The sequence below is a fragment of the Chiloscyllium punctatum genome, chromosome 25, assembly GCF_047496795.1.
Source record: "Chiloscyllium punctatum isolate Juve2018m chromosome 25, sChiPun1.3, whole genome shotgun sequence".
Lineage (NCBI taxonomy): Eukaryota > Metazoa > Chordata > Chondrichthyes > Orectolobiformes > Hemiscylliidae > Chiloscyllium > Chiloscyllium punctatum.
The window spans coordinates 61,027,782-61,049,297 of NC_092763.1; the positions used below are offsets into that span (position 1 = coordinate 61,027,782).

General features: G+C 41.8%; 1 long non-coding RNA gene across 1 annotated transcript; it reads right to left on the minus strand.

The window, feature by feature from the left end:
- Positions 1 to 1,784: 1,784 nt before the first annotated feature.
- LOC140495668 (uncharacterized) lies at positions 1,785 to 12,741 on the minus strand. The gene is made up of 3 exons (XR_011964069.1): positions 12,557 to 12,741; positions 9,197 to 9,396; positions 1,785 to 1,940 (listed from the first exon to the last, which is right to left on the minus strand). It is a non-coding gene; the product is annotated as an uncharacterized lncRNA (long non-coding RNA).
- Between the last annotated feature and the right edge of the window lie 8,775 nt (positions 12,742 to 21,516).

The following is a 21,516-nucleotide window of genomic DNA, read 5'->3' on the forward strand; positions in this document are numbered from 1 at the left end:
GATGAGCCAGCAGCCTCCTCTGCACTGTGTAAAAATACAACAGAAAGTTAACTTTCACCAGCTTTTTAGTTCAATCTACACCATAACAAAACAAAACAGCCCAAACATATAGTTCATTATCATCTCAAACATGTGCTTTCAGTTTACATTCTTTGAAAATACTTCCTATGCCAATCTCAAGGATGACTAGATCTACCATAGGTTGTGAAGTAGAAGACCTACATCTTGTGGATGTGAATAACGTCTTGACAGTTTAACACAGGAAAAAGAATAGATGACAAGCTTCCAATATTGCCAATCAGGACATTTAACTTGGTTGGGGAGGGGTGGTAGAAAAAGAGGCTGAGCTGAGGTGGGATGAGGGGAACTTAGTATGAAAGGGAATGGGAGACTGATCAGGTACAGATGATCTCTCCTTCAATGAAACAATTCAACTGCGTGGTATCTTTACAAAGAATCAGACAGTTGAAAATATAACCATTGGAAATTTAAAAGGACCAAATTACTTTAAAGCAGAAATTGGCTACCTAAGAATATGTATAGTAGGATTCAATGAGTTCAGTAAGGCACTTGTCTATTTGTTGTGTTCCTGGGACAAGCTGTAGAAAATGCAGATAAAGTTAGCAGGAAGCTACCACATTAGTTGATTTCTTCCTGCCTTTCTCCTTATTATTGGGCTGCTGATGTTCCAACCATCAGTGATACATTGCACCTTACCAAAGATTTTTTAAAATCGCTAATGGAATGCTGGCATATGAGATTGTAGAAGAGAAGCTTTGGCTATTTACAGCCCTGGTTAACCACAGCAGGGATCACTACACTGTGAGCAGTTCTGGACACCACACCTTAGGAAGAACATAGTTGACCTCAGTGGTAATGCAGAGTATATTGACTAGGATGAGAACTGAACATGAAGTGATGAAGAGAGATTACACAAGATATTTCTAGAATTTTGATATTTAAGATCTGATTTGATCAAATCTCTCACAATATTAAGGGCAACAAATATGGGAGATATGGACAAACAATTTCTATTGGTTAGGCAATTTAGATCTAGGAGCCAGGTTTAAACATTAGAGCCAGAGTCCGGAAGAGGAATTAGGAAACAGTTCCATATGCAAAGAACAATAGATATTTTCTGAAAACAGCAATTGATGCCTGATCAGTTTGGTTCAATGTAAGATTGGTAGATTTTCCATACTCAAAGCTTTTAATATGTATCAGAAGATCAGCCATGCCCTCATTGATGGAATTGAGGAGCTAAATGGCCTATTTGATGGACATAAATGTTTTATGAATTGATTATTTTGCACTAAAGGTGAATTCACACTTAACTTTCAACAGTCAAGACAAAACATGTGAAAAGCTTGTTTCCATTTCTTGGATGGAATGGCCAGTTTACACAACGGCAGTAGTGTAATCACCTTTTGTGCTCACCTAGCACAAGCTAGTACAACCTAGTACAATGGTAGTAGACTTGCCAACTTTAAGGGCATTTAAATGGTCACTGGATAAACATATGGATGAAAATGGAATAGTATAGGATAGATGGGCTTCAGATTGGTTCCACGGGTTGGTGCAAACTCGAGGGTTGGAGGGCCTGTACTGGGCTGTAATATTCTATGATTAGATTAGATTAGATCCCCTACAGTGTGGAAACAGGCCCATCGGCCCAATTAATCCACACCGACCCTCCGAAGAGCAACCCACCCAGACCCATCCCCACTAACTAATGCACCTAACTCTACAGGCAATTTAGCATGAGCAATTCACCTAACCTGCACATCTTTGAATTGTGGGAGGAAATCGGAGCTCCCGGAGGAAACCCACGCAGACATGGGGAGAATGTGCAAACTCCACACAGACAGTCGCCCGAGGCTGGAATCGAACCTGGGTCCCTGGCGCTGTGAGGCAGCAGTGTTCTGTATTCTCAGCTGGGCCTTAAGTTAGAAAAGCACAGAGTGAGATGGATTTTTCCAATGGGCTTCGTGATACCAATGTCAGGACCAATGGAAGCCATGAGCGACGTCATACTTACAACAAAGTACTCCATTAACCAAAATCTCATGTTTTACTTTGCCTGAAACTGAGGAAAAAGGCACTCTATGCAATTCTGTCATTCTGTATTGGCATTTTTAATCCCCTGGTTTAATGGATTTTTATTTCTTCCTTAGACTAAGCAATTTCTAGTCTAGGCTGAAATAGATACGGTCCCTCAAGGTGATTTTTTTTCTCATTTAGATGCCTGCCATATGGGGAAATAGTTACCTTTGAGTGGCACTACATTCCATTCACTACATCTATCTACTTCAATTTTTCATGAGGCATGATTGTGATATGGCCTTTTGCAAAGACCATGATTAATGCTCAGAGCAGGCCTCAATGAAGCAGTTAGGAAGATATGAGTTCCCACCTTAAGCTGATTTATCTCTAATAATGACCTAAGCCCTTACGTGTAACAAGGAAACAAAGGTAGAATTTTACAGCTGCAATTAGTGCTGGCAGTTTATGACCCTGCTACGACATTGTCAGCCGTAAATCTGAGCTGCAAGTAAGTGCTGCAAATCTTCCCTTTTCCCAACGGAATTAGTGTAGAATCAATAATTCACTAACTTCTCTTGCCTAAATAGCGTGAGATAACTACAAATTTATTGCATAAACGAGCTGTAAAACATCTAGTAGTTACAAGCAAGCATTATAATACGTATTCCTTTTTTTAAAAAAACTGTTCTCGTTGCATCCCTTTAAGAATTTGAGTTCCAACAGAAGCAAAGAAGGAATATTCAGTTTTCTAGAATCAAGGCAGCAACCATAAACCCCTTAGGAAGGAGAAAGAGATAATGGTCTCGGTAGACCAAGGTAAATAAAAATTTGCAATTATGTAGTCCCCTTCATGACAATTGGCTGTGTCAAAGTGCTTTATAGCCAATGAAGTATACAGACTATTATAATGTTAAAAAACGCAGCAGACAATTTGCACAGAATGAGGTCTTATAAACAATGACGTGATAATGGTCAGACAATCTGTTTTTATGATGTTGATTGATCCCCTGAACTGTGGGATATTTTATATCCACTAAGGAGGGCATCCTCGTCCTCAGTTTAAGCACCTCCACAACATAACACTTGCTTAATACAGCACCATAGTGTCAGTCTGAACTCAATATCTGTAGTAGGATTTGAACTCAATAACTTTCTAACTTATGATAAGTCAGAACTGACAGCAAGTAAAATAGAAGTGACTTAAGTACAAATATACAGAGATATTGACTATTTATGTTCTGTAATACTCCATGGGTTGAATGCTCTGATATTATGCATATGGATTTTTTTCTGGTGAGAATCATGTTGTGCAGTCCATCACTGTCTTTGTCAATTTCTGCCTGTGATCATCTGCTCTTCAGTTCTTTGATCATGCAACCAGCCTTGATAGCACTTGCTTCATGCAACTGTCTGCCAAAAGAGGTGGAAATGTTCATCACTGCCAGGCCTTTGCAATATTCGTGCAACAGAAAGAGCTGCCATCATATTGAAACCACAGGTCCACCACATTTCAGATGCCACAAACGAAGAACTGGTCTTCACAACTTCATGCTCTGGTCCCGTACACTTATCACGAACGATATATCCCAGAAAGGCAAATTAGCTCCTTTCTTTGCTGACAGGGATCTGGACACACATTAATAGATTGGATAAAAGGAGGTTTTTCCCTTAAACCACCACAGAAGACCATAATGTCAGATTCTGCCAAACTGGACAGAGCTAGCAGCCCAAGTTGATGTGATCTGCCAGGTTAAAAGAATCATCTAGCAGTGCTGAAAGAAGATTAATGACATGCTGCATTTCGCACCTGTAATTGCAACCATTATCTCTCTGCCACCTCACACTCACAGGGGCATGACTACTTTCTCTAAATCTGCCACTGCACACACCTCTCACTTTCTTGGACTGTGTCGCTCACTATTGCATATTTCCATTCAATAGCTCTCACCCAACTTATCCTCCCAAATTACGGACTCTTCCTGCCTTCCGTACTTCCCAATCACTCACTGGGACACCTCACCATTTCTCCTAACTCTGCATCAACATTAACGCTCTTCTGTCAGAGCCTTCAATGAGAAGCCAACTGAATGAGCTTCATCGTTCTGTGCTACTTTCCCATTGATGCCAGAACACATTCCTAACCTGAACAAGCCCTTAGCCCTTTCTCACAACTAATTTACTCTTATTTATGAGGGGACTAGAGAACCATTGGGAGAAAAATGCCAACACTTAATATACAGACCCTCAATATTTTTATTTTATTTTTCTCTCTTTTTTGTGGAACTGTGAGTTCAAGTTGTATTTTATGAAAGGGAGGAGAAGAGACACAAATGTTTGCTGTTGGTGACAGGCCTGTAAGATAATATAAATTAATTACTGATATGAGGAACGCTGTAGATTGTGTTGCTATGCCCAGAACTGGCAACTGGTTGGATGCTGAGTTTGTCAATTAAGGGACTGGAGTGATTGTAATGAGGTCAGCCAGGTAAACTGCATAGAATATGGGTTTCCCGATTCGGGCTGTTAAACTAGTCCAATCAGGGACTCCTGCCTGACACAAAAGAACCAGAGTATTAAGCACTACCGCAGTTAGGCGGTAGTGTTGTGGGGGTTAAAAAAAAGAGTGTTAAGCACTAGCGCTGTTGGGTGGTAGTGTTGTGGGGGTTAAAAAAAGAAAGAAATGAAAAAAAGATAAAAAAGAAAAAAAGAAGAAGAAGAAAAAGAAACAGATTGTTTATGTTAGAGCCCAGGTGTCTCTGGAGAAGGAGCATGCGGTGTCTACCAACACCCTTGGGCTGTTCGGGGAGAGGTAGGCGCCGCAGGGAGTGGAGTGCATTATTCCCCCTCCAACTCTATTTTGATTTAATCCCTGCCCTCCCCTTCATTGTTTGATCACACAGCATTGCCCTTTGATGTGAAGGGCACTGCTTGTCACTGGCCACTCAGGTGTTTAGTTTCTTCCTGGTGGTGGAATATAAATAAAGACTTAAACACTTGTTGTTCTTCATTATGTCCGATACCTGCACACACAAAAAGGAACCAGAGCGTCAGACATCCTGTACACTCTGGTAAAAACAATGACTGCAGATGCTGGAAACCAGATTCTGGATTAGTGGTGCTGGAAGAGCACAGCAGTTCAGGCAGCATCCAAGACTACTTGGATGCTGCCTGAACTGCTGTGCTCTTCCAGCACCACTAATCCAGATCCTGTACACTCTGACAGCTGGCTCTGGAGGAACTGGATCAAGGACTCTCCAAGTGGAAGTAAAAGGTGACTTGGTGATGGGATACTGGCCTCTATTCTCTTACTTAGTTTAGGTCTAACAGGACTCCTGTTTGCATACAGGCAGGAACTACAATGACTTGCCAGCCTAGATTCTGAAGAAAGGTTTTTGGCTGAGGCTTGATTTTTCTTTGGAGTTTTGCTATGGGTTGACCCCATGTCCCTCTGTTCAGAATATGTCCTGAGTGAGGCTGTGCAATTGTCTTCACTCATGTGGTGTTTCCCAAGCTCAATGGGACTGGTGAGGGTGTCCACTTCCATTGGAATACCCTGCAACTCACACCCACCACATGCCCCATTTTCCAATGATAATGCCGGTTGTTGTGCCCGTTGGAAGTCTTCAAACAGGGCTTCAGCTAGTTGGTGCTTTTGCATGGCTTCATAATTAATCCCAAATACCAGTTTCTCAGCATCTCACTAAGGGTTAAACCAAAGTCACATGCCTCTGCCAGTTGTCTTAACCTTGTCAAAAATACCGATACAGAATCCCCAGTTCTCGAATTGCTGAGAAAACTGATTGCATAATATTTCTTAACTAAATCTGTTAACCTTTGAAAGATTTTACTATCTAATGCCTCATAGAAAGTTGGTCTCCTAATAACCGAAATAGCAACGGGTTCACAATCCGTCAGGGGAATTACTCATTCCTTTTCATCTGCCCCAATGTCATTTGCCTGTTAAAAAAAGCTTTACACGTACTAGGTACAGTCCGTGACTGCAGAATCGAACAGTCCAAGCTTCCTAAATAACGGCATGATGCCAGAAATGCTTATCCCAACTCAAAGATAACTGTTGCGAGTGGATTTCTCAAGTAGAGTGCATGCCGGAAATGCCTTTACGGATGTAAATTTGTAATAGTGACGGATCACAAATCCCTGGTAGGTCTACTTAAAGCACCCAAGGAAGTGCCACACATAGCTTCAGGTTGAATTCAGCAGTGGGCTCTAATATTAATTACATTCAAATTAGCATACCTTCTGGAAAACAAAGTACCAAATGTGGATGCATTGAGCCACTTCCTGCTGGCAGGTACACCACCGATGTTACTGCCACTGGAAGAGTCCATCATGATGTTAAGTTTCCTGGACATGTTTCCAGTCACAGCTGACAGTATCAGACTTTGGATGCAGAAAGATTGGGCAAAACTAGAACGACTGGTGGTGATGGGGGAAGCCAAAGGGCTGTTATAACCAGAATTGGAACATTTTTAGATCCGGAGAGAGCCTATCACAGGAAAGGATGGCATATTATTATGGGTAATTCACTTTTTGTTTAACTTATAAAAGTGATGTCCAAAATCTGTTATTCGTAGAGTCTGGTTAGGGACAATAGATCTAATTTTGTGGATCATTGAAAATTTTAATTTTACTGTGTTGTGAATACAATGATAGTAAGACTGATTTGTTTTGGCTTGCTATTCTTGGACATAATATTTTGCTTCACCATCGTCTCTGAGAAGGAAGCCACAGATCCTTCAGAGGGTGCAGTGGCAAGGCTTTCATCTCCACGCTCTACCAACTCAGGGACTTTCACCTCAGTATGTTTTCTATGAAGATTAGATTCGAGACCACAAACTGATGAATATGTCACTGACATGTTTCCACAGCTGGCTATAGAGAAATGTTCCAGGTCACTGACACTCAGAAGACTGCCAGAGACCAGGCACCTGCTCAGACCCAGACAGAAGGTCTCAGCATTAATGGTTTTGTCAAAACACACAGACAGGGACAAGAGGGAGTTTTGACAGAGGCATTCAGTAAAGTGGATCGAAGGATGGAGGGGTACACATGGGTTATTAGTACTGGGCTGGCATTTGACATGTGCCAGCCTTTCTGCACCATCATGGCTCAGTTCCAATCAACTTCTGCACTTCAATGCTGCACTTCAGGCACCTCTTCTTGCGATGTTGCTGCTAAGATGTTGTGCTCACTGGGACAGGCAACCAATACAAAGATTGGACCATAGTGCATTTCAGAGCTGTGGGCTGACTCTGTGAGGACTCATTTGCCTCACAATCATTCACTTTGCAACTGTTTAGATGTTCACAACATCTCTGCTTTTCCTTGCCTGATCCTACCTTTTTGATCCTCAGCCAGACGTACCAAGTTCAAGTGCCTCTGTGTTACCTTGCTGTGTAGTGCAGACATAAAGCTGGACATGTTGTCATGGTTTTCAGTAGTGATCAGTCAAGGGGGTCAACATGTGACTGTATGGCAATGTGCTGCATCTGTGTTATACCTGCACCATGTGTCAGTAGCTGAATCAACTTACAATGGGCCATGTCTCAACTTAAGGGAAATACCTCTCAATCAGGTCAAGGGAAATAGTCTGCATTCAGGAGTCCCAGTAATTCAATAGTAATGTCCAGTAATGCTTGGGTGTGGTCAGAGTCAGGATTATCATTCTCTCATCATAGGGACTGAGTGTTGAACAGTCCACTACCTGTCTTGGCATTTTCTGCCATATTATGAGCTGTTTTCCCCTGGATAGACTGAAGGATTGAGTGAAATGAAAGTGGGTGGCACAGTTTCCCGAGCGGGTGAATAGGCAGAGCAGAGGCCATGCTGAGTTAGTCGTGCGGAGGGATTGGGTGGGTGAGAGACTGGGGGGATGACGTTGTATACAACAGTGAGTGTGGTAGACCATGAGCCGTGTGGGATATGGGTGCAGTAGCTGAGATAGAGTGAGTGTGAGGTAGCAAAGAGAAGATGGTGGCAGTTACACTGTCATCGCCCTGCTTCATATACAATTAGATGGCATTCCAGATTGCTGAGACTGCACAGACCTAGATGCCAACCTCAGGCCAGTTTGGTAGTGTGTACTGTCATGGTTTTGTCTAATGGTACAGTGGATGTACACAACACATTCACCAGGACCTCCAGCCTTTGTCTGCAAAGCAGGATGCCAATTTCTCCTTGTTTGCAATGTCTACGGCAAGCTTCACAAACCTTGTAGGGCGCTTGCAGACTGCCAGCACTTGATCTGCTACACGTGTGCCTTTTAAATATGGCACCATTGACGGACTCTTCAGGGATATTCTGATGGTGGCGAGTTCATCTGGCTATGGCGAATGTTAGAAATGGGCTTGCATCAGACAAGCAGGGCACCATTGTGGTTGTAGTTAATGAGACTTCTTTGGGATGATGACATGAGGTATCTCGCTGGGCCTCTGAGACAAAACCTTCTATTAAACTTGATCAAAATGCTATTTTGCTAAAAGATTCAACCCTTTGTTTCTCTTAATGGAATTATGCTGTTTGTTTAGTAACACCAGTGTTTGAGGTTCCCTTGCTCCAGTACGCTATTTAAAATCTTACCATTTAAGGCTTATTTTCTTCCCCTAATCTTTCTTTCAAGATGCATTACTTCATATTTTCAGTCAATTGTTCTTTTAAAGGAGAATTTTTTTTTCTTTTGGGCACAAACCACAGCAGTGAGCTCATCACACAAGGGACCATGACCAATTACTGAATGGTTCTGCGGCTAAACTACTTCATGCTAATTTTTAAAAATAACAATATTTCTGCACATGTTTGTTAAAAGATTCAAAAAAGACATTATTTTCAAATTCTCAGTTTTGAATTTGATAATTTTCCTACTGTGTTGTCTTTTGTTATGATGACACCATCAGATCCTGAATTGTTAGTTGTTGAAGAAAAAGACTGTATTGTAACCTATGATTTTCATGAAAGCATCACGTGAGGAACTACAAAACTAATGTCTTCAACTGGAAACAAATCATCCAACCTTTCAGTTCAAACTGAGGAATATTAACCCAGTTCTTCTGTCTACCTTTCGGTTCAGCTTTATAATTGTCATATGTGAGTGTTCCTAAGTTTCACAGTGTGTGGAGAGAACTTATTTTCATACCTTTCACATCTTGGATTGTTAAGAAAGCCATATGGATTGTTTTCAGAGTTTGATGTCCAGTGTTTTCTCTCCTCTCAGTCTGTCCTCCAGTGTTTCCTTGTTGCTATTCCCTAGTGACATTTCCAGTATCTTTTTCGTTCTCCTCCACAATTCCCAGCATCTTTCTTCCACCAACTCAAATTTGAACGATAACTTTATTTCTTTAACAGAAACAAAATCTGGATCTTTATCATCCATTCTAGAAAAGAGCAACTCTTTTCTTTAACCTCAGTGATTCTTCAATTCATTGTAAACAATTGAAATGTTTGGTTCTAAAGAAGTGGAGTACAAATGATGATTATCATTATAATTTGCCCCTTCTGTGACTTTGGACCAACCAATTAAGGGGATTCCTTCTGGATAGCTCTCCTCCCCTGTTCATATACAGGCTGCCATCTTTTGCATTTGAGACTATTTGACTTAAAGTCATTCCATATCTTAGGAGTGATTTATATGAACTTACAACCAGCAGTGTCAGACATGTGGAATCACTAAGGGTAGGAAATCCAGACCACAACGTAAAACAGCTTTAATAAATGATTACTTCTTTCAAGTAACTATATGCATAATTAAAATCTCTGAACCTAGCATTCATTGATGCTCAGATCTTCCTTTCACGATCTGTGCTTAAAACATTGCTTCATTGGGTTTTGTGATTAAAATGTAAATTAAACACCTAATGCAATTAACTAGCTGCACCTTCTAAGCAAATTTGTATGTACAGAAGCCAGGTTGCACAAGCGGAGGGTGTTAATCTAAAAATAAATCCTACAAATGAAGGAAGGTTTGATGCAGAAATAATGGCTAAGTTCTTCTTGTCTTTGGATAATCAGACATAACTACTCTGAAAGGTGCTGACAAGATCACTCAGATGTCCACTGACAACTCAATAAATGTTCGAAATGTTTAAACTTCTGACGGGCAATTGCTGGCCTTTTGGATCTCTCTGAAAGAGTCCCCATGTTTGATTTAGAATTCAGAGAATTCTAGCTCCCTTACCTTAATAGTTACTGAGGAAAAGTTAGAGATCTTAAAACCTGCTTTAATTCCTGGGTCACTAAAGAACTATACTAGCCCATTCTAACCCCACCAATTGGTGCAGTGCTAAAGAGGTTTTTCACCTCTACTGTATAGCTGTCTGAATATGCCCAGACTAACTATACTAACCCCACCAATTTCCCCTTCTGTAGACATCCAATCACACGCCCCACCCCCAATTCCAGATTACATTCAGTCACGTACCTCTGACTGCTCCAGTACCTGACTCAACCTATTCTCCTATTCACTTATCTATCACTCTCACGCATGCCACCCTAATCCCTCACCCATTTACCTGCCATTCTGCCCCTCACTCATTTGCCTGGTATCTGAATTTAATAAAATCTGGAAAGATGAGGTGGTTTAATAGCAACCGTGTAACCACTGCCGATTGTCATAGAACCCATCTGTTTCACTATTGTTCTTTATTGAAGGAAATGAGCTGTCCTTATTGGGACTGGCTGACCTGTGCATCCCAGACCCACAGCAAAGTTGTTGGCTCTTCACTGCCTTCTGAAATGGCCAGCTAGCATTCAAAGGCAGTAAGGGATGGACAACAAATGCATGTTGTAATGTGCACATCCGTTATCTGTCTCAATAAGAGCTTGAGTCTTGGTGGTGAAAATTAGCTGTGTTGACATATTGAAAATCACATCACAACAAACACAGTTTCCCATAGTAAATACCGAATTTGACAATTTCTGAGCATAATCTCTTGTTTTCTGTGCAAATCTTGGGTTTAGTCTTGCTCTTCCCTTGTTCTTGCATCAAAGGGCAACTGTTCTATCATTTACATCTCTCTAGTTCTCTGTTTGTTTTACAACTTGTTCTATTACTTGCCTTTTGTTATTTAATCTCTTTTTATCTTTCACTCCTTTTTGTTAGTTCCTACCCTTTCTCATTTCTCTTGCTTTAATCTATTACATTTTTAACTTTTCCAGTCATCAACATGAACAAATGAGTCTAATTCTTATGTCAGGGCAATAGAGATGGGTAGTTGCAGCCTACACAAGAAGGACAGATCCTAGAACTTCAGGAGATTAGAGATGATGCATGAGACATATAAAAATGGACACACCACCGTGAGTACAGCAGCTATAGGAAGAGGTGAAGAGACATGGAGATGAGAGAACCATTGTTGAAGGAGAGTGGGATTTTCTACACAGATGGTCAGAGCAATCTCAGAGAGTTGAACACCAATCCATCAACCAGTTGACATATGTCTTCTTTGCCAAGGTTGGATCAACATATCAGATCCACAACTGATGGGTGAATCAGAGGTTTAGAAGATCTCTGGGTTCAGTGTCTGCACTATCAGGTGATACCCTCCTGCAAAGATCGTAGTCATTTTATTTGTGTGTTGTAGTTGAACACGGCCCCTCCAAACATCTTAGGGAGGAAGAGTTGGAGACAGAGGAAGATGATACTGAACAAAGTGTTTGATAAAGTGGCTTCCTCCTTCCACCTCAGGGAATAGGATCTCTCTGTCCTTTCCCTCAGCAAACTACCCTGTGCTATCTCAGGTTCCTCTGATAAAGGGTGAGGCGTTGGTGCAAGCATTTTGCCTCAGGACAATCTGTAACTTCAGTGGTGGCTAGCTGAGTGTTCTAATGTGCCTCTATTCCTGCACCACCAGCTTTGATTCAACAGAAAATCTGTCTCTATATCAATTAAAGGCTTGTTTCTGACACACAAACTGAGCCAGTTCCTGTTTCCTGCCACTGTGGTGAAAATCTAGCCTTGTTCCCAGTTTCAAGAATTTCACAGAATGGAGCTCAATTGATTTGAATCAAACCGAGAGGTGCATTCTTCAGGCCACTGATTTATTCAATCAGCCACTTTGCACGAGTGAAATGTAACGTTCCAGTGATGCACATCACATTTGTGTAGAAAACGTATGATTTTTGCATAACTATGATGAAATGTTTAATTAAAGTCAAACTCAAAAAGTGTACATATTTACCTATTATCTGAATTGAACAACAGTCACTGACTGATAAGAAGACTTTTATCATGCTTTTCTATTATTCTTTGCCTTCTCTAAGCTGGATAACAATGCATTGCAAACAAGAAAAAGCTTCTAAATATGGTTTAATTTCATTGTTTCCTAGCATGGTAATTATAACATGGTTATTTATGAAATCTGTGCAGGCTGTTTCTATTTGTTACAGATAATATTAAAAAATGCAGCAGTTAAACAGCTGGCCCTCAGCATCCAAAAAGCAAATACATGCAGATTACCGGAAGAAGCCCCTCATAGACATTTCTACTTGAACCATCCACCTGTTTTCTCTGTCCTCAGATCCACTAACGAACACTGTATGTTTCTAGCATTTTCTATTTTCACATCAGATTTTCAGCAAACGCAGATTCTCTTTTTATTCATTGCCAGGAGATATAGCCTCAATCTTGCAAGAAAACTGCTTCCGTTTCATCTTGATCCTCCTACACACAGTTGGATCTTAATTATAAACCTTGTCCTAATAAAGATGCTAAATGATACGTCTGTGCTGGGTTGGAAGGCGAACACTTGGGTGCCTGTTTCAATTCAGCTACGGACCATTCATTGTGTCTGTACTCACAACTGCCTTCTTGCGTCTGTATTTATAAATGCAAATCATTGCAAATCTTTTCTTTGACAAAAGGATTTCTCCCCCTGTTTTCAGCTGTGTCATTGGCAGGAAATGGTGAACAGAGACTGTTTGCTTTCCTCTGAGACAGGGAGGAAACGGTTGAACAAATGATACCCCCATAAGTCTCTGCTCCATAAGGCTTTTACCCATAAATCAGGGAACGAATTGTAGATTGGAGAAAGCACAATGGCAGGAGAAATTGTTCTATTGTGCATAATTAGGGTACTTTGTTATATTTAATATTTTTGCTGATTTTTTGATGTTTCATATTTCTCTCCTCTTTAACTAATTAATTCATTGACAGCAACGCTTTGGCCCCAAGTTTTGGGAAACCTTCTCATAGAGTTGGAGAGTCATTCAGCAGAGCAACAGACCCTTCAGTAAACCTAGTCCACACCAACCATGTTGCCAAACTAAACTAGTTCCACTTGCCTGCATTTGGCCCATATCCCTCCAAATCGTTCGTAACCTTGTACTTAACCAAATGTCTTTCAAATGTTGTAACTGTACTTGCATCTAACATTTCATCTGGCAGATTATTCCACACACCAACCATTCTGTAAGCAATGTTGCCTCTGATGCCCTTTTTCCTCTCACCTTAAAAATATGCCCCCTGGTTTTTAACTCTCCCACCCTAGGGAAAAGACCCTTGCTGTTCTCCATATCTATGATTTTTACCTCATGATTTTATAAACCTCGCTGAGGTCACCTCTCAACCTGCTACGCTCCAGTGAAAAAAGTCCCAGCCTACCCAGCCTATTTTTATTCCTGAAAATCTTTTCGGAATCCTCTCCAACTTAACAATATCTTGCCTATAGCAGGGCAACCAGAACTGCACACAATATTCCAGAAGAGGCCTCACCAATGTTCTGTACAACTGCAATATGACATCCCAACTCCTATAATCAAAGATCTGAGCAATGAAGGCAAATGTGCCAAACACCTTCTTAACCCTCCCTGCCTACATGTGGCTTGAATTGCAAAGAATCATGTACCCGAACCCCTAAATCTGTCTGTGTTCAACAACATTACACAGGGCCCATTAATTCCACAAGTCTTGATGTTGTTTGTTTTTTATCAAAATGCAATATCTTGCATTTTTTCAAATTAAACTTAATCTTCCATTTCCCAGGCCATTGACCCAATTGATCAAAGTATCTCTATAATCTTTGCAATCACTGTCCACTACACCAGCAACTTTGGCATCATCTGCAAACATACTAACCACGCCTCCTATATTCGCATCCAAATTGTTTATGACAAACAAAAGTGGATCCAATATCAATACCTGGTCACAGGCCACCACTCTGAAAAACAACCCTCCGTCACCACCCTCTGTCTCCAACCATTAAGCCAATTTTGTATCCAATTGGCAGGCTCACCCTGAATTCCATATGATCTAACTTTGCTGACTAGTCTGCCATGTGGAACCTTGTCACAGGGCTTACCCTCTATCAACAATACCATGTACCTCTCGATTGTGATTACTAATGCAGTTCTACTACTGGTCAACAGGAGGCAGACATCAGTTACTCAAGATCTAGCTATTTTCAAACCTGGCAAAATTGTCCCATTACCAGGCAAGTCTCCAGTCCATTTCCAATTGTGCTGAGTTAACTGATTTCATAAGGGGTAGCAAGAAATTGGCCTAAGTACCATGTGAAAATGGTCATGAAACTTCAGCTATGGTTCCTAATACTTTGTTTAGTGGACTGGTTGCCTTGAATTGCCAACATTTTGTATTCTAATTTTGGCCATAACCAACATCCACAGCTGTGAATCGCTAAAGGGTTGTGAGACAGAAAGTGAGAATACCCCCCTTCCTATTTTGGCTAAATCTAAGTGCACTGCTAGCCATGTTCGTCTGACTTGCTCCATATCCAGAGATCCCTATTGTTGGGTATAAACATGGATATTGGTTGATGAGATAAGCAGTTTCACCCAGATATCGACACTGATATTGTGATGTTAGCTGTGGCTCAATCGTTTAGCACTGCTTGCTACTGTCTTCTGCTTGCTGTGGTTCCAACTGAGTTGAAATGTGGTTTCAAGTCACATTCAAAAGCCTGGAGCACAAAAATCTAGGTTGATACTCTATAGGGTAGTACTGAGGACAGGAGGCACTGTCTTTTGAATGTGATGTTAAACTGTGGCCCTGTGTACCCTCTCAGGTGGAGGAAAAGATCACATGTCACCATTTGAAAAAGGAGAAAGTGAGGACTGCAGATGCTGGAGATCAGAGTCAAAAAGTGCGGTGCTGGAAAAGCACAGCTGGTCAGGCAGCATCTGAGGAGCAGGAGAATCGATGTTTTGAGCATAAGCTCTTCATCAGGAATGATGATTTCATCAGATGAACATGCCTGATGAATGTCTTATGCTCAAAATGTTGACTCTCTTGCTCCTCGGATGCTGCCTGACCGGCTGTGCTTTTCCAGCACCACACTATTTAACCATTTGATAAAGGGCCATGGAGTTAACTGTAGTGTCCTGCTTTAATTATCCTATCAACATTACAAAGGTAGAGAGTCTGGCCGTTGTCACATTGGTATTCATGGGAACATACTGTGTAAAATTGGTTGTTGTATTTCCCATTTTACAGACTCACAGAACTGTTGCAGCACTGTAGGAGGCCATTCAGCCCAGTACCTCTGCCTTGCCCCTATTTGCCTTGCTCTTTGTACTTTTTCACCTCAGTCAGACTTTAAAGGCTAACGATACAATTGTCTTTGCTCGCTGTTTAGTGCAGACATAAAGCCAGGCAACTTGTCAAGGTTGTGAGCAGTCATCAGTGAAGGGGTGCCAGAAAATAAAAGGAAGGGACAGAATATGTGACCATGGTATTGTACCAAGGAACCATAGAAGTGTAGGGAAACTTGACAATAGAGCAAATTTAAGGTCACAGGGGCTTTAAACTGGTTAAAGGCACAGGGTGATGGTGGTGGGGGGGAGGGTGGGTAAGGTCAGGAGAGATTATTAAAGTTTCTTGAACAAGTAATAGGATAGCGATTATGGAAAGGGTCAGGTACCTAACTTCAGGCACAGCGGATAAGGGGGCAACTATGAGAAGGGAGCAGTCAATGTAGGACTGTACATAAATGTGTACAATTTCTGAAACAATTTAAATGAGCTTGTAGTGCTGACTGAAATCGACAGGTATGATATTGTGGTTTATCACGGAGGCCCAGCTGCAAGGGGATTAGGAATGGGAATTAAATATCCAAGGATACGCAGCCTATCTAAAGGACAGGCAAAAGGACAGAGAGGTTGCTTTGTTACTTGGAAATGAAATTAAATCAATAGCAAGAAGCAATATAGGTTGGAAAGTATAGTATCTGTGTGGTTAGAGTTGAAGAATCACAAAGGAAAAAAGACCCCGATGGGGGTTTTGTAATAGGTCACCTAGCAGTAGTCAGAATATGTGGCAAAAAATAAATCTGGAGATAGATAAGACACGTAACAAAGGCACAACGTCAGTAATCCTGGTGCATTCAAAATGCAGGCGGACTAGGGAAATCAGGTGGACCTGAAGAAAAGGAATCCAAGGAATGTTTACAAGACTTTTTTTTTGGAGCAGCTTGTGGTAGAGTCCATTCGGAACAGGCAAATCTGGATTTGGTGTTGTATAATGAGGCAGACTTGATTAGGGAGCTGAAGATGAAGGAACCCCTATGGGGGCAGTCACCATTACATGATAGATTAAACCCTGTAGTTTGAGGGGGAGAAGCTGAAATTAGATGTACTCATATTGTAACTGAGTAAAGGTAATTACAAAAGACATGAGGAGGCAGCTGGTTAAAGCTGATTGGAAGGGGAGCCTAGCAGGGAAGACAGCAGAGCAGCAATGGCAGGTGTTTCTGGGGGTATTTGGGAGGCACAGCAGAAATTCATCAGAAAGAAGAAACATACCAAGGGGAGGACAAAGGCAACCATCATTGACAAGGGAAGTCAGGGACAACATAAAAGCAAAAGGAAAAGCATGCAATGTGGTGAAGATCAGTGGCAAGTCAGGGAATTGAAAAGCCTTTAAAAGCCAGCAGAGGTGAACTGAAAAAAGCAATAAGCCAGGGGAGAAGATAAAATATAAGGGTAAGCTAGCTAGTAATATTAAAGAAGACTGCAAAAGTTTTTTTTCGATATATAAAAGGTAAGAAAGAGGCAAGAGTGGACATTGGACGGCTGGAAGATGAAGCTGGAGGAGTAGTAATGGAGAACAAAGAAATGGTGGATGAACTGAATAGGTACTTTTCATCACTCCGCATCGTGGAGGTATTAGTCTTTCTTGAAAATGAATAATGCTCAGAGTTATTGGGGAAGGCAGGAGAATGCAATTGGATGAATTTGCTCAGTGAGAGAACCATGCAGGCATAATGGGCTAAACAGTCTCCTTTTGCACTGTAATAGTTCTGAGAATCTGGACACAGAGCAGGCTGCACCTGTCTAGGTTAGGAAACTGATGTTGACCTATTAGTTTATTTGACTGGATGTAAATTTGTGTGACACAGGCTAGACCAAACTTTACCCTGTTGCATAAATTTGTATAAACATTGATTATCGAACATTGGTCTTTTTCATTGGGCACATATTTAATTTGCATTTCAATACCAAAAGCATGGAAGTTATGTGCAATTCGTGATGTTAGGTTAAAGCTGGAATAAAGAGAACATCACATGATCCATGAACTTTGTAAACATCTTTAGATCAGCATCAGATATCCTGCTCTATACATTTTTAATTTTAAAATCTTTTATTTTTCTTCACCACTGTTTCCCTCCAAATGATTAGCAGGAGGTCTTTACGTTATGTGAGAAATCAACATTCGATATTGAATTCTACTTCAGCATAGGACTGTACATCAGTACTCCAAATCACTGTACTAACTGACTTGACTGAGCATTTATGGTATTCCAATAAATCATAGAACATAGAACATAGAACATTACAGCGCAGTACAGGTCCTTCAGCCCTCAATGTTGCACCGACCTGTGGAACCAATCTGAAGCCCATCTAACCTACACTATTCCATTCTCGTCCATGCGCCTATCCAATGACCATTTAATGCCCTTTAAGTTGGTGAGCCTACTAAACCAAACTAATGCTTTTATTTATATCGTGTCATTGGAGACATCAGACACCTGAGGTGCGACACAGAGGTGCAGCTCTTGTTACAAGCTCCCAGAAATAGCGATGAGATATTGTTCAGATAAACTACTTTTGTGCTGTTAGAGGAACAAATATTTCCAGAACACCATTGTACTGTGATGCCAACAACACATGATTTTATTTATTACTGAAATAGGATCAGGGGAAATTTGGAAATTATTAACTTCTACATATGTGATCTATCAACAGATTTACTCTGAGAAAACTGTTTTCTGCCTGCCTCTTCTTTTCTGCTAACTTGGTCCTTTTTCCAGAAACCATTTTTTCATGCATACCAGTCATTTCACACAAGTGACCATTGTGGGAATCTTGACATTGAAGATTGATGAGTTATTCAAACAATCCTATTGGAATTTGATGTCTTGTATACTTCCAGCAAGGCTTATCCCTTGGGAATAGGGACCTCAATGAGAACTACTACAGATGAAAAAGGCTCAAGAATGTGAAGAACACAAAGGGATCATTGAACAAATGATTAATGGCAGTTTGCTTACAATTTGCGTCAACATGGAACCTTTCCAGCTATTACAACACCTGAGGTACTAACAGATTAGGAAAAATGAAACGTCTCCTAGGTTTCTAAGTAAAATCTCTACAATATGGGCAGCATGGTGGCTCAATGATTAGCACTGCTACTTCATAGCACCAGGGACCCCGGTTCAATTCCAGCCTTGGGTGGCTGTCTGTGTGGAGTTTGCACATTCTCCCCTGGTCTGCATGGGTTTCCTCCCATAGTTGAAAGATGTGCAGGTTTAAGCAACTTAGCAATGCTAAATTGCCCTTTAATGTTGAGGGATGTGCAGCATAGGTGGTTTAGCCATGGTAAATGTGGGGTTATGGGGGCTGGATGCTGGTCTGGATGGGGTGCTCTTGGGAGGGCCAGCACAGACTCAATGGGCTGAATGGCCTGTTTCTGCACTGTCGAGATTCTATGAATATCAACACAATGAATTTCATCAGAAATTGGCTAAGTTTCAGTTTTGGAGAGTTTCTTTCTATGAGCCCTGAGGAGTTCTCTGAGGCTATTCTCTGCAACACATCTCTTTAGCTACACACCACACGTCTTGCATTGCATCTGCTCACACCACCTTCTGATCACCAGAAGCAAAACTACTTGCTATTACTTGGAACTGCTGGTTCAGGAGCCATATTTAAACACAGCTCTGTACCAGGTCAAGCATTGCCAAGTGTGGAGCTGCACTTTGCAGTTCCTGAGGGTGAAGAGTTCTCCTGGAGAAGGCTGACGGAGACATGGAAGCTCACCAGTCTGAAGGTCCTGGTCAATGGGATGATGCAGAGAAGGACCACCCACTTTCCTCAGGACTGCCAGAGAAAACCACAACCCTGGACTCAGCCAGTCTGGGCTGATGTTGTGTCATTAATCATCGCCACTTTCACAGTGGAGAAGAGCACCCACTAATGCTGAAAGGTTAACAATTTTCTGCACTCCAAAACTGGCTATGCCAACATCTTCATTCTGCTATCTCATACTCACTCTATCTTTGCTCACTTATCTCTCACCAAGGCTCTGTTGTCTTCCACTATCATTAATGCTTCCAGCATATTCCTTCAGTCCCTCTCACCTCCTTAATTCCCCATTCCATGAACCATGCATGACTTCTTTGCTGCCTACTCACTCACTTGGAACACCTCACCACCTTTCCCCAGCCTACACCCCAGCATGAGGGAAATCAAGGGTTATGGGGAAAGGACAGGAAATTGGTTATGAGGAGTATCAGTCAGCCATGATCCCATTGAATGGCAGAACAGGCTCGAGGGGCAGAATAGCCTACTCCCATTCCTATTCCTTATGGTCTTATCTATGGTCTTTCACAGCTGTACCAGGCACTTACATCTCACTTGATCCTTCTCTTTATCTCATTCCTAGAGAAAACAGTTGGCAATAAGGCGGGGAGGGGGGGGGGGGGGAGCGGGGTGGGGGGTGGGAGGTGGGGAACTGACATCCATCTCTTCAATCCTAATGAGAATAGGATCCTTACCTTTTAGTGGGGGAGGATAGGGAATGCCCCGTGGGGTGAGGCTGAAACCTACAGTTCCTGAAACCAAGTAAGATTAATTGTCAAGTGTTGGGCTGCTCACCCAGTTTCATCACAGTGGATGTATTCTCAACATGACTGTATGTCTATCCCTATTTCACAACTCACTCGTTCTCTGGTCTCCTGCGCATACCAGTGGAATCTGGTTTCCAGCCTCAGGTTGGTGGCCCGACAAGATACCTCATCCTTCAGCACCTGTGAGGAAGAAGCAACCGATCCCTGCAAGGCTGGACAGGCAAAGCCTGCCTCCTGCACCCATCACCTGCTCAGAGACCGAGTACAGATGGTAAGTATTTTAACCAGATTAATGTTGGGAGCACATTCTGGTGAGTGCATCACTCACACATTTCTGCAGCCGGCTGAAGAAGAAAGGCCTCATGCCCTTTCCACTCAGAGGATTGCCAGAGACCAGGCACTTGCTCTGTCCCAGGCAGGAGAGGACCCTGTGATGCCAACATTTAACAACTTTGTCTAAACGCACAGGCAGACACAGGCATGGCAGGGAGAGGAACTGGGCAAATGGACTTGGAGATTGCAGAATTCCATCGACACTGCTTGCTGCAAGTTGCGTGTTGCATGTGAGTGTCTGGTCATCTCCATTGAGAGCTGCCATTGAGAGCTAGGTCCAGCACCCTCAGGTTCTGCTGGCTATGTGCATTGATCTTTACCATTGCTCATCACCAATGGTAAGGAAATAGTGGGACAAGTCGGTTTGAGCTCTCTCCAGGTGCATCTTCCTTTCAAAAGACAGGATGATGCCCTTTGATACCCAGCTGGAGGAGGAGCCACATACACCCGAAGAGGTCTCTCAGAGCACTCCAGAAGTGCCCCAGGCCATCTTCTTCTACCCAGTATGAGTTCCTGTATGAGTTCCAGCTGCGGAGGGTGGAATCCATTTAACATGTTTGGGCCCTTTAGACTCAAGCTCTACTGTGTTCACCACTCTAAAACTCCATAGGCTAAAAGGCTCCACTATCTGCCTGTCCAGCTGCAGACCCCAACATTACATTGTACTCTACTCTTGTCCAAAGCAACTATACTAACATCAGATGTTGTCATGATTGAATGAGGGAGATTGGATGTTGAGAAGACTGTTGTCTATTTGTAACCTTAACTTTTATTAAACGACATGAGTCTTCCTCTGGGTTATTCCAGCAGTTCCATGTTATTCCAGTCATTTGGTTTGTCTCCAGCGCCACCTTATTTTAAATTATTTGTAATTATCTCTCAGCCTCATTTAATCAGATGATAGCTTATCCCTTCAGCTGTGATTCAGCTATTGACACTTTATTCACACTGTCTAACACACTTGGGTCACCTGCAGAGACTCATTATTCAACCCTCCACTTACTTCTTTGGTATGATCTTTTGATCTCTCTGCCCATAAATTCTG